Here is a 15,480-nt window from a genome sequence, read left to right on the forward strand (position 1 = left end):
AACGGCTGTGCCGTAAAGCGGCCGCGCTGCCCAGGCTGGAGCCGCCGGGCCGGCGGAGCAGCGCCTTTCCCGCCGCTGGAAAAGCGCCCTGCCGCCGCCTCCGGGGCTCCGCGGGCGGCGGGGACCCCGCTCGTCCTGGCGGGGCTCAGCCGAGAATGAGCCCACGTGGTCAGAGCGTGGTGGCGCTTGCCCGGCGCTGCCTGTAGCCCGAGCACGCGTGTGAGGGAGAAACAAACAGCCCCTTTCGCTGCGGGTGTTACCGACCTCTTTGACCATCTTTTCTTGTGCCCAAAGGGTTTGTTGGGTTGGTTTTGTTTGTTTGTTTGGGTTTTTTTGTTTGGTTGTTTTTTTGGTTTTGTTTTCGGTTTTTTTGTTTTTTGGTTTTTTTTTTGTGTGTGTGTGTGTGTTCTCTTACTCCACTAAAGTCCTTCAGTCTGCAAATAGTGTTTCCGGATAAGAAAGACAGGCTCTTCTCTGCTTCCTACTTCTGTAGTCTCCGGCAAGCTCCTTCTGCAGCTATAAATTAAATAACTGCACTTGCAGGTTTTTTTTGTTCATTTATTTATTCGCAAACCACAGGTCCCAGAGTAAAAATAATTATGAACAGAAAAACAAAACAAAAACCCCACAACTTCTAACAAAGGGGCAAAGTAATCTGCCCACAGGCACATCATCTTATCTGCTATGCTTATAGAGGTAGAAACAAGTCTTTTCTCCCTGAGGGAGACATTCCAGTCTCAAAAAAGTTTTGAGGGCAGTGACAGAAGTGAGCCGTGCCTTGTATATAAAATTTTAACTCTCATGAACTTCAGAGATAAAGAGGAAGAGATATACTTCAAATGGTGTGTGTACTATACTTCAAATGTGTGTACTATAGTGTTTTTAGCAATAAACAGACTCAGTTCTGCAGAACTGTAGGCTCCAATGAGGCATTGCACTACATATAGCAAAAGGTGGTAGTTTACAGGTAAAAGCCCTGTGTAGGTCTGTGCTGTAAGATTGAGGTTTTGTTAGAAGTGTTTGTGGGAAAGTATACAGGCTTGTTTCTAAAATACAGCAGGATTTTTTTAGACTGGTGTCTTCTCATTAAGACTAAATCACGACTGTGCTGCAGATTTATTGAAAGAAGGGCAGGCACAAAGTTTTCAGCAGGGAGAATTTTTAACTTCTCCCTGTGGGTGCCCTTGAGCTACTGGTGAGAAGACAGCTCCCCTTTGTCCTGCAGCTGTCAGCTGACATGCTCCAGACGGCCAGCTGAGCTGCACGTTCAACTCCACCACATTTCACCAGCTTATGAGGAAAGTGGAAGACTCATCTAGCCTGTGCTTCATGGCCAGCATGCAGAAAGGCTCCTCACCCACTCCCAGAATCAGTCAGTTCATCTCCCTTACAAACGGCTGTGCCCTGGCAGGTCTGTGCTTTCTCCTATTTCCTAGATGCTGGGGAACTTCCTCCTCTGGGTGATAGCTCTGCTTCCCTCTGGAGACACTTTTTAGTCTAATCCACTTGCTTTTCTTTCACTTTCTTGAAAGACATGAAAGACTGGTGTACCAGGAGAGCCCAGTTTCCAAATGTCATAGTACATTTCATCTAGCTTCTATTTAACGAATTAATTGTGTGGTTAAACACAAGCTTGAAAGTTCAGGGAATTTGCTTCAATTTGTGCTCTGCTGAGATTCTCTTTGGATAGCCTCCATGCTTTTCTCTGCCTCAGTTTCTCAACAGGGCTATGGGAGAAGCAGTTCTTATATCCCAGAGGGGTACTATGAAAAAATATATTATAGTTCATTATTTGTTTAATTAGTATAATACTGCTATATAAATACCATACACATATTAACTAAGAAGTAATAGGGCCCTTGATATAGTATGTAGAGGAAAACAGGAGAACAATATTTTTTTTTTTTTAATCTGCAGTCAGTTTTAAGTAGTGATTTAATGGTACTTTAAAAACACATGGTGGGTACTTGGGAGGCTGGATTTAATATAAATGGAAAGACTTTGCCAAATATGAGTTCTCATAGGATTGCAATAATAAATGTCAAAAATATTCTGCAATGCATCGAAGACATGGGGTCTTAATAGATAGTCTGGTTCTGGATTGTTGGTTTTTTTAATACATACCACAATATTCCTGGATCATTCAGGGACATTGAAATACTTTTTTTATATATATATGGGTTGAAAGTAAATCAGTCTCACGCTTTTCATTCATTCTGTACCAGGCAAGCTTCTTCACAGAATCATGGGATGCTGGAGGTTGGAAGGAACCTCCAAAGCTCATCATCTCTAACCCCTGCTCAAAGCAGGGCTGGTTAAAACCAGTTCCTCAAGGCCTAATTGAGTCCAGTTACGAATTCCTTCAACACAAGATATTTTGCAACCACTGTGGTCTTCTGTGTTCAGTGTTTAATTATCCTCATGGTAATAATTTTTAAAAGTTATAATTAGTCAGAAATTCACATGCTTCAATTTGTGTCCTTTGCATTTTCCGTGTCCTTTGTGACTGTGTCTGCCCCCTGCTCCATGGAGCAGCAGATCTGTATGTTCCTCAGCCTTCCTTTTGCTGCCACTGTACCTACAGAAGCCTTTCCTGGTAACCTTCCCCTCTCTGTCTGGTTTCATCTCCCAGATGAGCTTTAGCTTTCCTAACACTAGCCCTACTCACTGAAGCAATGTCTCTGTATTCTTCTTGGGCAGTCCATCTGTGCTTCCACTTACCATACATTTCCTTTTTGTGTTGGAGCTCAGCTGGGAATCCCTGATATATCCATGCCGGTCTCCTGCCTCGCTTGTTTGGTTTTCTGCACATTGGAATGGACTGCTCTTTAATTTCTTAGAGGAGCTTATCATTGAAGATCAATCACCTGTCCTGAGCCCCATACCAATTGGATCCTGCCAAAAAGATTCCCAAGTAGGCCAAAATCTACCTTCCTGAAGTCCAGGGTTGTGCTTCTACTACTTGCCTTGCTCATTTCTGTCAAGATTTTCAGCTCTACAGTCTTGTGTTTGCTGCAGCCTCATCTTTGACCAGCTCACTTTTGTTTGTGGCAGGTCCAGCAAGACATCTCCCCTGGCATCTTTCTTCCTTGATATGCTTCAGGTAGTCCACATACCCTCTGCCTTCTTCTAGTGGTGATTTTGGCAACCAGCTGCTCCAGGTGGCTGAGAACTTTTGTCTCCAAGAGTAGGCAGTAGACGATATGTAAGAAAGAATGTAAATGATAGCGGTGTTCTAAAGAGTCTTAGAATTAGCTCAGGGTTTCTAACTGTGTGGGTAGCCCTTAATTTTGCCGTCTTAAAGATGAAGGGGCTGTGCTGTGCTGGGAATGGAGGATGTATGAAATAGTGAGCTAGTGGGCAGACATCAAGGAGTAGAGGCCTGGGTAACAAGCTTCTTGTTCCCACTGACACGGGGAGCATGGAGAGGTATTTTCCCCAGGCAATACCTGTTTTCTTCCAGCCTCTCCTGTTACTCAGTGAAGCATCTCAGTCTGGCTCTTTAGAGCTCCTGCATTAACAGAGGGGCCCTGGCCTTTGTGCTGCCTCAGTACTATGCTGCCTTAGGTAGCATAGTATTTTACCTCTGTGCAGAGATAGCCCCACAGCTAAATTACCTGATACCAGGATCTGATCTATAAAAAGTGTTTCTTATTATTGTTATGAACTGGTTTTTATGTGTCTATAGATCAGAACTACTGAATTAACTGGATAAAATTAATTTTTAAAATTGTATTAGCTCGTCGGGAAAACATAGCCGTGGCAACTGAGGTGGATTATGTTCTGCTCCATGTATTGTCAATAGTCTTGTCAGTCCATCCCCAATTACAGGGGCTGTTTTACTGGTATTTTTATTAAGAGTCTGAAAACATGCCTGGATTTTCAGAACACACTTGAGTTTTTAATCTGACTGCTAACATAGTTTTTGCCTTATGAAAACAGCAAAAACCAATTGGAAAAGCATCTGCATGAAAAGCCGTAGCATCCCTTTTGTGTAATGGGACTGCAACAGCCAGAAAAGGCTGCAGTCTTTTCCCCCCTCTCACTTTTGAAAGATTAATGGGTCAAACCTTTGGCTGACTCATACTCTGAAAGCAAGGAACAGCTCACACATTTAAATCTTGCTGCAGGAGTTCAAGATGATATGGATAAAACTTACATACGTTATCCATCTGCTAGAACTAAAAACCTGCATAAAAATGGAAGATGTATCTGAATCAGAAGACAAGACAGCTGAGTTGATCTGACAGCTCAGTGATGCTGAAGGAAGGATATCTCACCCACTCCCCTTTCCAAACCTTCTTCATGTTCCTAATTCTGGTTTTCCACCACTGTTCTTCCATGGGCTTTGCTTTTCAAAACACTCTCAGTGAGCAAGTTCAGCTCACTAACCCAGAAGAAAATTGATCAAGCATGAAGTAACTTGATCCTTTGTCTTTAGCTAATGGGCAAAACCAGACAAATGCAAATTCTCTGATGACCACCAGAAAGGAAGCTGCAGCCAGGAGTGAAAGACAGCAGAGAAACAAGATCTCATCCTGATGGTAGTGGTGAGCTGCAGTTTAGCAATGTCCTGAAATCTGCCTGTGTGCCACTTCAGTTCATGGTTTATCTTCAGTGTTGAAAGGGTTTGACCCAAGGTGTAGGATTCTCTATGCTGCTCTAACAGCTCTGCTGCCACGATGGCAGAGGGGCAACAAGCAGTTTTGTGTCAGTAAAATATCATCTCAGTCTGTGCCTTCGTGATCAGCAACAGCGTGGCTCAGCCAGTCCCATCCCACCCCATCCGCCTAATTTCTCTTGCTTCCACCTGCCCTTCTATTGTCTGCCAAGGAGTGATTTACATAGCTGTGTAAAGAATCACACAAGTCAAGTGAACTGGCAGAAGCAAACAAGGAGTACATCTCTATTTTGTTGTATTAGATCAGTTCCCTTGTTTGTTCACGAAGTAGTACACAAACAGCTGTTGTCACAGTGCAGGGAGTGGTGCAAGAACAATTGGTGGTAAGAGAGGGAGGTGGCAGGAAAAAAGGCCAGAATTACTTAAGCCAGTATTGTCATCAAAAAATCCTCATGGACCCACAGCTCATGTGAACAGAGCCTTTAGCCTACTTCAAAGTGACCTTTCTTCCAGAATAGTTTCTTCTGCATGTGAAGGAGCTCCCACTGAACCAGACAGGCACATTACAGTACATGAAGCATATTTGCAAAGGGACTTTGGAGCCCAGTTTGTAGAAGAAATGGGGAGACCTACAGTCCCACACACTGGCTCAGGGACAAAATACAATAAAGATTCTGTGATGCAACCTCTGCCATCAACAGGAATTCACCTGCTGGTGTGGCCTGAAACAGCAGCAGTTAAAAATGTTCTAAATGCTAAGGGGTGCTGTCCATCCTATTGCCCATCCCAGAACTAGTCCATAGAAGTGTGAATATTAAAGCACTAAATTACCATAACACCAAAGAATCTGTAAGGCCAGGATAAGAAACTAACATTCAGCTAAACTGTATTTCACTTGCCATCTGTACAAAGCAGAAGTACATGAAGCTACCTCCCTAGGATTTTTCTCCCCATCTTCCCAAAAACACTACAAGGATGATCCCCACAAAGGTTTGCATTCTACTTGGGAAAGATAAAGATACAACAGGTCAGGAGCATCCAGGGAAGCCTCATGCTTCCATTACTACTTGGAGCCCCTTTGGCAGGCAGTTCTTGGCTTGAGTGTCTCTTAACACCAGGGAATACTCTTAGAGAAGCCACCCTGCTACAGAGCCAGTCTGTAGGGAAGACAGTACAGACTCAGGCCTTGTGCTACACTGTCTGTTCTGTGTCACCAAAGGAGCAGCTAATGCAAAAAAAATATAAGGATAAATTAATACAATTTTAAAAAATGCAGCTTTTGCCTTTGCCTGTAACTTTTGCCTTCCCATGCCACACCCTAGTTTTTCTATGTAGTTCACCATGGCAATACACTTTCCCTTAAATATTTTTCTATTGAAATAGGCATGCACAAGGCTTAGTCCAAGTGTTTTCCACTGAAATACACACAGTCATGATGATTGTGTTGACATCATCTTCAGAAGCTACTCACAATGCTAAAACTTCAGTGCAATGATTTGCTGCAGCAAAATGTGATGATTATAGAAATGCCTTAGAGACAGTAATGCATTGTAATTCAGACTTTCTTTAGCTGCACGCTGCAGGAGTTATTTGCTGGGGAAAATGGTCCAACACCTATGGTTAATCTGTATTTAAGTGAATGCTTTATTCTCTCAGCTCATATTTCAGTTTCATTTTCCAGTAGTACTGGAAAAACTCCAGAGTAACTGTGAAACCTCATAACAGAGTGCAGGCATATTTGCCAGCAGTGCTTAAGAGGGTAACAGTCCACACCAGCAGCTGCTGGAACAGCTCCTGTGTCCTATCACCTCATCACTTTTCTCTTGTGCCTTCTTTTCCCAAGAACTCTGCTCCCTAGGATCTGCCTGTCTCTGTGGTGACAGGCAGCTTTCAGTGCCAGAACAATTCCCCTGGTCATGCCAGTTCATGTAAACTTGTTGTCTCTTTACAAAGAGGAAATTCCTGGGTATTACTATTTATTCCTTCCCACTTAGAATATGTTTTCACTCTATTCCAGTGCAATGCAGCTGCCATTCCGCTGTCACTTTCTGTCTTCCCTCAGCCGTATGTTCCCTCCCATCTACTGCACAGGATGGCAAACCCATCAGCTAAACCCATTTGTTTAAACTGCATGGAGCTGCACTCTTCCCTGCATGATGCTGCAGGCTGGTATAGGAGGTGGTGTTGCTAGAGCAAGGGGGCTGTCAGGGGATTCCTTCCTTACAAGCCTTTCCTTTGATGCACACAGGGTGTGGCAACAAGTTCACATGCACAAATATTTATTAATGGGGCTCAAGGCTGAGGGCATACATTGAAACTAAGAGTGAAAAAAATAACTAGAGAGATTGAGAAAAAGAAAGGCAGAGCTCTTCTACATGGATTGTTAAAAAAAATGGGGAGAGGGTCCTCAGAAAGCATCCTCTCCTAAACTTTTCTCCAAGCTGCCCTGTAGTGCTTTTACCATAACAATGATATAATGGTTACTGGGACCCACTCAAATGCTATTAGTTGAAACCACTTATGTTGTGGGTGCCACATGCTGGGTGGTTGTTAAGCTTTGTGCCCCCTGAAATGTAAACCAGAAGCAAAGGGTAGGGAAAAGAGGGAAAGGAGGAGTGATTCCCATGCGGGTGGCAATCACTTCCCATGAGAACCTGCTGAGAACACTATCAGGGACTTGCAGGTGCAAGGTCATAAGAATAACAACGTGAGAACAACAGAATAACAGCATGAGAACAACAGCATGAGAAAAACAAGGGAAAGATATTGTCCCAGGAGCTCTGGGGAACATTGCCAAGGCAGTCAGGGTGAGAGGGCCCAGTTCTGGGAGGCAAGTTTGGAGTTGCAGATGGAAGGCTGTTAGCAATACAGAAGGCCCAGGTGCCTAAGGTACAGATGCAACAGCCCAGGACACACTGCTGGTGCTTGCTGTGCCCTTTTGTCAGTCACACAGCCTCATGCTGAGCTGGTGGAAGGCACAGTAAAGAAAATGCTTCTGGGCCAAAACATCACTTTAGCTTGATGAGAGCCAGCCGTGAAACTACATTTTCAGGAGCCTCTCTCCTATGTCTAACACCTGTCCTGTGGTCAGCCAGATCAAGGATCCAACCAAAGTCAAAATTAATGAAGCTGAAAAGAACAGAATATTTTGAAATATTAGAGCCAGCATCAGAGAAAAAGCAAGGGCAGAGAGGTGCATGGACAATTTCTCCAAGCAGCAGCAAAGGCTGAGTCTTTCTTAAACCCATTGTCAGCATACACTTCCAGCCATGCTTTCCTGTCCCTTTCCTTGTATGGGCACAATCTCCACAGTGACCTGGTTCAGAGCAGGCATCTATCCATGAGCTATGCATCTTCTCTTTCTACTGTCTTAGTTTTCTCCCAATCTGGTTTACCACTTGGCCACACAAATAGTTGTGTTGACCTGATAGAAAAGGTCGTGCAGGGTACATGTGCCAAAGGGAAGGCAGGAAACAGAAAACATAAACTTTTGCTGCTTTAAAACATAACAGGTTAAACTATGGCCCAAAACATCTTTGCATCACTTTTCTACTTGAAGACCTTAAAAGGCTGGAGAAGAAAAATTTGGTCTATCTCTGTTCTGGGTATTACTAGACTAGGACAGTGCTGTCACAATTGCATTGCACTGTTCCTTGCTGCCATCCTTTATTAGTGTAGCAGCATTACCAAGTGGAACTTTCCCTCGTTAAGTCTTTTTCAATTTATTCAATAATAGTTTAGCTGCTGGAATGGAAAGTGGGCACGTTCCACATGGAAATGACAAAGAGATGGGAGGGGACTGAAAAAACACTGGGGTATAGGATTAGAAAGCCATACACTCTTGACATATTTATAGAAGGGTCTGAAAAGAGCTTTTTAATGGATACAAATTTGAGATAATGCACTTGGGCAGAAATGTGCAACTGCACAAGCACAGGACAGACAACATAAAAGTAAAGACCATTCCTCAAGAAGGAGGCTGAGAGGATTATAACATAAAGGCTTGAATAATGTCAACTACTGTACCTAAGGTCTTATCTGTATATCCAGTTCCAGGAACTATGCTTCAAGAATAATTTGGCTCTGTTGGAAAGTGTCCAGAGAAGAACCAGCAGGAATGATGATAGGTTTGAAACCATGACCTGCAATGGAAAAACAGAACAAACTGGAACTTCTAACCCTTAATAAGAGAAAACTGAGAAGAGAGGTGATAACAAAAATGAAAAAAGGGAAAGGTCATTGAAGAAATAAATTCTTTTCTACAGGAGAAGAAGCAATGGGCTTTAATTGCAGTAAAGAAGATTCAGTTTATGTATAGGGAAAATTTACTAATAGATAATTAATAGGAATAGGTTGTTGTGAAGGATAATATATGGAAGCTTTAAGGTTAGAGAAATGTCAGTTATGAATAGTTTAGCATAACTGATCCTATGTAAGGCCAGTGAGGCCAATGGCCTCTTGAATTCCCTTCTATACAGGCATATTCCAGATGCAGGGCAGACAAGGAGGAAGCACAGAATTAACAGGGATTAGTAGAGAACAAAATAGTCTAACAGATTACATTGCAGCAGAATCAGGGAAAAGTCTTGCTGGCCTGTTTCCTTCACCCTTAGTGCCAAGGTAAGATTTGGGCTCAGGGTAGCTACGTATTTCTGATAATCTTTGAGAAACTGAAGAGGTAATATTTCCACAGTGTGCATGTTGGCTTATTGCAGGAAAGGGGTTTTTAAAGATGGCTGGTAGGAAAAAAAGTTACTATGAAAACTCTGAAGCCTTCAAATTCCTTTCTGTGTACCATGGCCTGTGCTTGTCTATATGCTGTTACTCTTTAATGGGTGATAACCATGTTGTAGTATTATAAAACAGTAATTTTAGTTCATCCTCAGACTGAAGGCTTGCTTTTAAGTGCACAGACTGTCCAAGTCTGTACAAGCTAACTGTTCCTAATCATGATTCCTTGTAAATATGTGGGTGGCACATAGGCACCAGCTCTGTGCATGCAGAGCAGCTGTGCAGTTGCGTGCTGAATTTCAGGCTGAGCACCAGGCACTTTGCATCTACTCCTCTCCCACCTGTTGTATCTCTCATTTGCTATTGGGATGCATATTACCCACACTGCCAGCTATGGATTGACTCTGACCATCTTAACTGCATCTAAAGAACATGTTAAATGGTTGGAAATGTCACTCCAGAGGGTACCAGAAATGCCTACAGCTTTAGCTATACGTTATGTCATGCAACTGTATTTGACAGAAATTATCAGATCCAACTATGAGTAAGAGCATTCTTTAGCCCACTTCTTTCAGGACTATTATCAAGACAGCCACAGAAAAACCCTTTAGGAAAATATATTTGGTTTCTTGCAATAAAATACAGATATGTATACTCCTAATCTTGTCGGACACTTGTCTGAGATACAGATAGCAGGATCACCCTCACTAGTTTCTGAGTACCTATGAACAACTCACTTTTTTTCATTTCTGTCTATAAATCTGAAGCAAATAATAATGATGATTTCCTCACTAATGGACTTCGGGCCTTATTGAGGAAAAGTTCACTTTTAAGTATTGTTTTATTACTTTCAGGAATAAAAAACCCCCAGCATTTTTCAGGACTTTTGAGATGAGTTGCTGAGAAAATTGCAGATTTAAGACTGCATGAAAAAAATTGTTACTCAGACTTTATTCACATGTAGCATCTGTTGTATCTAACTAAATTAGCTTCTTTCTATTTACCTTTCATGTGATACTAAGCATGCTTCTTTTTCTCATAATATTGTACTTCTGCTTTTATGTAACATAACTTGAACTAGACACAAAGAACTGGAGATAATCAAATTGGAGATAATCATAGCTGAAGGGCTTCAGACAGAGACAGGCTGACCTCAGAGGAGGGTTAAGCAGGAGCAAGATGCTGTCCTGGACACCAGAGCCTGCAATATTCCAGCCAAAACATTGCCACTGAGAAGGAAAGCATAGGAATGTGTTCCCTAACCAGTTCCATAATGGAGTTCAATAGCTGTTTCATTTACACTTCATTGATTTTTAAGAGCAGAAAGGGTATTATATGATCCAACTTGACCTCCCGTTTAATAAGCACAACTGAGTTTTACTGAATTAGCTAGTGTTGAGCCCAAAATCTCATGTTTATTAAAAGTATTTTCCACAAAGGCATCCAGTCCTGAGCTGAAGACTTGAAGAAATGGAAAATCTGCTGCTTCCCATGGTAGTCTGTTCCACTGGTTAATCACTCTCACAGTTGAACAATTGTGCCTTATTTCTCCTGTGAAATGTGCCTGGCCCCAGCCGCTAGTCACATTAAGTGGCACCTGGTATTTCTTCCCTGTAAGAATAGGTTTTGTTATCAAGCACCACCTCCTAATTTATCTTTGGTTTTTATGGGAATTGTTTTGTTTGTTTGGGGGGGGGTGCCTATTTTTTTTTTTTTTTTTAAAGACAAAACATAGCTTTCTAAGTGTAGAAACCAGCATACCTATGGTAAACAGCCATGACCACATTTGCTGCCAGTATCCTGTGTGCCCAGCCCATCACACCTCTTGCCATGTTTGGAGCTGCCTGTATCTTTCCTCTGTCAGACCTGTCTCCCAGCCCGTTTCAAGCACAAATAGTTTGGTTTCTTAATTAATGGGAAATCTCCTGGCTCACTGTGACCCAAGAGGGCAGCTTTGCAAGCAGATGTTGGGCAGCAGCACCTTGTGTTGGGAGGAGGAGTCTGGAAGCAGCAGCAAACGCCGCTGAGCACAGCAAAGGATCTCCATCTGCAGGTGTGGTTGCCACCTTTGGTCACAATTAGGTGACAATTTAAACCAACCTGATTAGCCTCTACCTTCCCATCCTGTTCCTAGTGCCAGCTCTCATGTTTATATGACTCTCGAGGACCCCACTCCAAGGCAATAAATGCACAGAAAACTTTCACTTATTTCACTGAAGTAGTTTCCTGGCACTTTGGTGCCCAGAACCAGCTCATTAAGAGACTGGACAAATTCCAATGTCAGTGCAATGGAGGACATTGAAATCTATGTTCATGTTATAGGTGTCAGCTCCTACAGCCATTTTTCATCTGCCTGTGCTCATGAGTCACAGCCCAAAGTTTCTCTGACCTCATAGCAAAATGCCACAGTTAACACCATCCTCACAATTCATCTGTAGACCTAAAAGCACCTTAAAGCAGATCATTTTATATAAAAAGTCAAGTTTCAAAACAATACAGACACATGGGAGAGGTATTATTAGGTGTGCATTTTCAAATTGTCATTGCAATGAGCCCTGCCTACATCTTGGACTACAGACCACAAAGAAAGTTGGAGATCAGCTTATTTTCAAGCTCCCTGAAGATACTCACTGGAATGCAGTGACTGTGTTAAATACCTTACAGGAGACTAGCGGTTTAGGGAGAAGGTCCCAGTCAGCAACCTTGATTAAATCTTCAGCTGCTGCACATCAGGATAATGTATAGGCTTCTTCAGAACAGCATTATTTTACTCTTAGCTCAACAACAAGATGTTTAAATACTGGAAAAGAAAAGAAACACTGCATTGTCTTTGTTTAAGAGTTGTTACAATGATGATCACTTAGTCTAGCCTTTGTTTTGTTTTGCCCAGGGAAACATTTAAAGAAAAGGTAGTATTTTAACGATACTCATGCTCATACATAGATTCACACAGCAGCTAAGCAGGCACTGGCCATCAGACTGCTGGTTATGATCATCTGTCCTCCCCTTGTGTATGTTCATTTCATATTCACTGTAGTTCTGATTCATTGCAATTTGTAAAGTAATAAATTCCTTACCAAAAGCTGGTATCACATTTTCCAGAAGGAGAAGTCTCAAAAGGTGTTCAGGAAAAAATTATTTGCATATCTCTGTTTTCTAATCTAATCCCAAGAATTATTATAGCTCATATTGGCATGGCTTTATTTTTTAGATAGATGTTGGAATGCCAGCAGCTACCACAAACAATCAAAATAGAGTAACTTACCTTGTTTCAGTTTCACTTACAGTTTGGCTGCATTCATGCCATGGAATTTTAGAGTTTATATTTCTTACATACCACAGTTTCATCGCTAATCCTTTAAATGAGAATGTTTCCATTTTTTCATGAGAATATACAGAAAATACTAATTAAAAAATAAAAAATTCTCTTTTAAGAACAGCTAATCTCTCACTCTAGTACCTTGTAAGTCAATGGGGGTTGTACAGTATTTGAAATAACATTTCCCTCCTGCCTTTCATGTTCACTGCTATTCTTTCTGTGAATGGCTTCTTGTGAAAAGCACATGAATGGAAGAATCCCAATGTGCCTCTTTTAAGTGTTCATTTCATGCAATTCATCATAGTCTCCACTTGTTGTCCAGCTACTAAAATTAAATTTTAGTATTTTTCCATTAATACTCATGGTTTTCCATTCTTATGTGAGTCTTACTGCCCATCTCTCAGCCTTTTTCTTTTAACTATATCCTTTATTAGACCCAGTGGCCAAGCTGAGCACATTATTTCAGAATATTCTTCAAAAACTCTCTGCTCTGTCTCCAGGTCTTTCCTTCCTGAAATAATACTGACTAGTCTGCAGGTTTTGCCTTCCTGCTTCTCACTTCTTTCCAGATCAGAAATGAACATTCATAAATATATCCATGGTCAGCACTTCAAACAAAGAATATAATATGAGTAGCCCCCAGATGAAAATTTTACAGAAAATAATACAAGTTGTTTTTCTTATTACATAAGTGAGAGTTTAGTTTGGGTAGACTTTTTTAAAGTGTGTTTTATTATGCTCTTCCTTTGGAAGAGTCATGGTAAGTAACAAGAGCATTTGTTCTCTCATTTAATCCTTCTCCCTAGAACAGATCTGGGGGTAGCATTGCTTCTGGCATTTGTGACAGAAAAGGCAACACTGTCCTCACCATCACTGCCAGGTCTATATAACACATGATTTCAGGGAAAATGCTGTAGGACACCAAGCTGCCAGGACTGGAGTGTCGCTGGCCATTTGGTATTGCCATGCTGAGTGTTGCAGCTTTTACTCCAAACTTTTGGCTACTCCGTGTTAACTCTTGGCTGTGGTGAACATGGGTGGAGTAATTACTGATTTCTCTCATCTCTGGCCTCTGATCTATTTTACTTCTCTTGGATAGCTTAACTATTCAAAGGCTCATTCAAGTCCAACTTTCTGTCTCCTGATTCTTCCTGATTCATTTTATTTAGATGGATTTAGAGTACTATAATGTAAGGCTGAGACATAAATTTCCTTTTCAAAAGATGTCTAAGGGTTTGTCATATTGATATCATCTTTCTAGCATGTCATTCCATTTTGAATTGTAGCTTAACCAGTATCCCAGACACCGAAGCATGGTTTCACTATTGGCTGTAGTACATCAGCCCTTTCTGGGTGGCATGGTTTCAGTCTGTGAGCTGATACCTTCCTCTAGATTGAGCTGTGACACTGGAAGAAGTTATCACTCCCAAATTTTCTTTGTTGCCTCTCTTTCATGTATTCCTGACCCTCCATATCTGCCAGATCAGTTGTTTATATAGGCACTTCCAAAGCCATCCCTCTGGCAAAGTGATCTAGATTGTAGAAAGGAATTATTTAAACTTTTTAAGCCAAGTTGTCCCTTTTTCACCTAAGTGAGTCAGAAATGTATTCCCACTGCTTCGTCAAGAGAAACCCATGGAGTTGGTATTTTAAAAGACAAGAAAGAATACTCATTTTGGTGGAGAGATGTATGACACAGGCAGCAGTGGCCACTTCTTCCACCACCAGCTGGCTCTGGCAGAGAATATTTTTTTACTTCTGCTTTCTGCATGCAGGGCATCTGCTCCAGAAAGATTACAGTGGACAAGACTAGGAACATCTCTGCTATGTGGATTTGCCAGTATGAATCAGCACTTCCTAAAGGATGTTCTACACTGTGCTCATCTGCACGATACAGACATTCAGGAGGGAGACTGTGAGCTAGAAGAGCTTCATCTAAATCCAGCCAGGACCTTCCACTAGAGCAACCACTGGGCTGTTTTACACCTAAGAGAGCAGTGAAAGTTAAATGAAGAACATACTGCTGATGTTCCTTTTCAGAGACCAGTACTGAATTTTCCAGACATAAAATAAACTTTACTTCCCCTGTCTTCTCAATACTAAAACACTGGATGAGCATTCAAATGTGCTATATAGTTTTATTGGTGTTTCATTGAATCTTAAACTCTTTCAAATCTCTACAGTGACTATACAGTTTTTCAGTCATGCTACCATTTATTCTACATTCCTGTAACTTTCTTCCTTAATCTGTGCTGATAAACTCATTTTTTCTCCCACTCTCTGCATTTTCCAGCATATTTTCAGGAGGAAACTGATGCTAAAAAATAAACTTATTTCTCTGCACTGTCTTCTCATCCTTTACCATTCCACTCATTCCCCAGCTGCACCATGAACAGGATTCACAGGCAAATTACTATTACATTTCCCTATATGTCCTATGCAAAAAAGGACATATATGTCCTTATATATCCTATGTATATAGGCTGAAAAGCTAAGCAGATGCTTGATGGAAGGTTGTCCTAATTTCTTCCCCCTGTGAAAACATCTTGTACCCTCTTCTGTGGGACAAAATAGTATGTGATGATGTAAAGATGTAATCCGAACACATATACACTCTAGTTCAACAACTAGTACCCGTATTCCTTAGGGTTTCAGGGATGAAGAAAGAAACAAATATTGCACATGTAGAACCACTGTGAAACTTCACCTATCTGTTTGACTGCTCAGGCTGCTTGAGTTATGGGGACAAACTATATTCATTGGCAGTACAAAGAGGCAATTGTCCTACAGCAACTGTCATCATGCATAC

The 15,480-nt window shown here is 41.6% G+C and overlaps 1 long non-coding RNA gene across 2 annotated transcripts in view; it reads right to left on the reverse strand.

Annotated features, from left to right (window-relative positions):
• Positions 1–588: 588 nt before the first annotated feature.
• LOC128803697 (uncharacterized) overlaps positions 589–15,480 on the reverse strand; it is a 46,703-nt gene continuing 31,811 nt past the window's right edge. Inside the window, exons 4-6 of one of the 2 annotated variants that reach the window (XR_008435814.1) lie at positions 12,010–12,152; positions 8,648–8,763; positions 589–1,763 (exon numbers count right to left, since the gene is read on the reverse strand). This is a non-coding gene — a long non-coding RNA (uncharacterized LOC128803697). Of the gene's footprint in view, positions 1,764–8,647; positions 8,764–11,983; positions 12,153–15,480 lie in introns of both variants that reach the window. The other variant, XR_008435813.1, reaches the window with a different exon arrangement.

The sequence above is a fragment of the Vidua macroura genome, chromosome 2 (genome assembly GCF_024509145.1).
Source record: "Vidua macroura isolate BioBank_ID:100142 chromosome 2, ASM2450914v1, whole genome shotgun sequence".
Taxonomy (NCBI): Eukaryota; Metazoa; Chordata; class Aves; order Passeriformes; family Viduidae; genus Vidua; species Vidua macroura.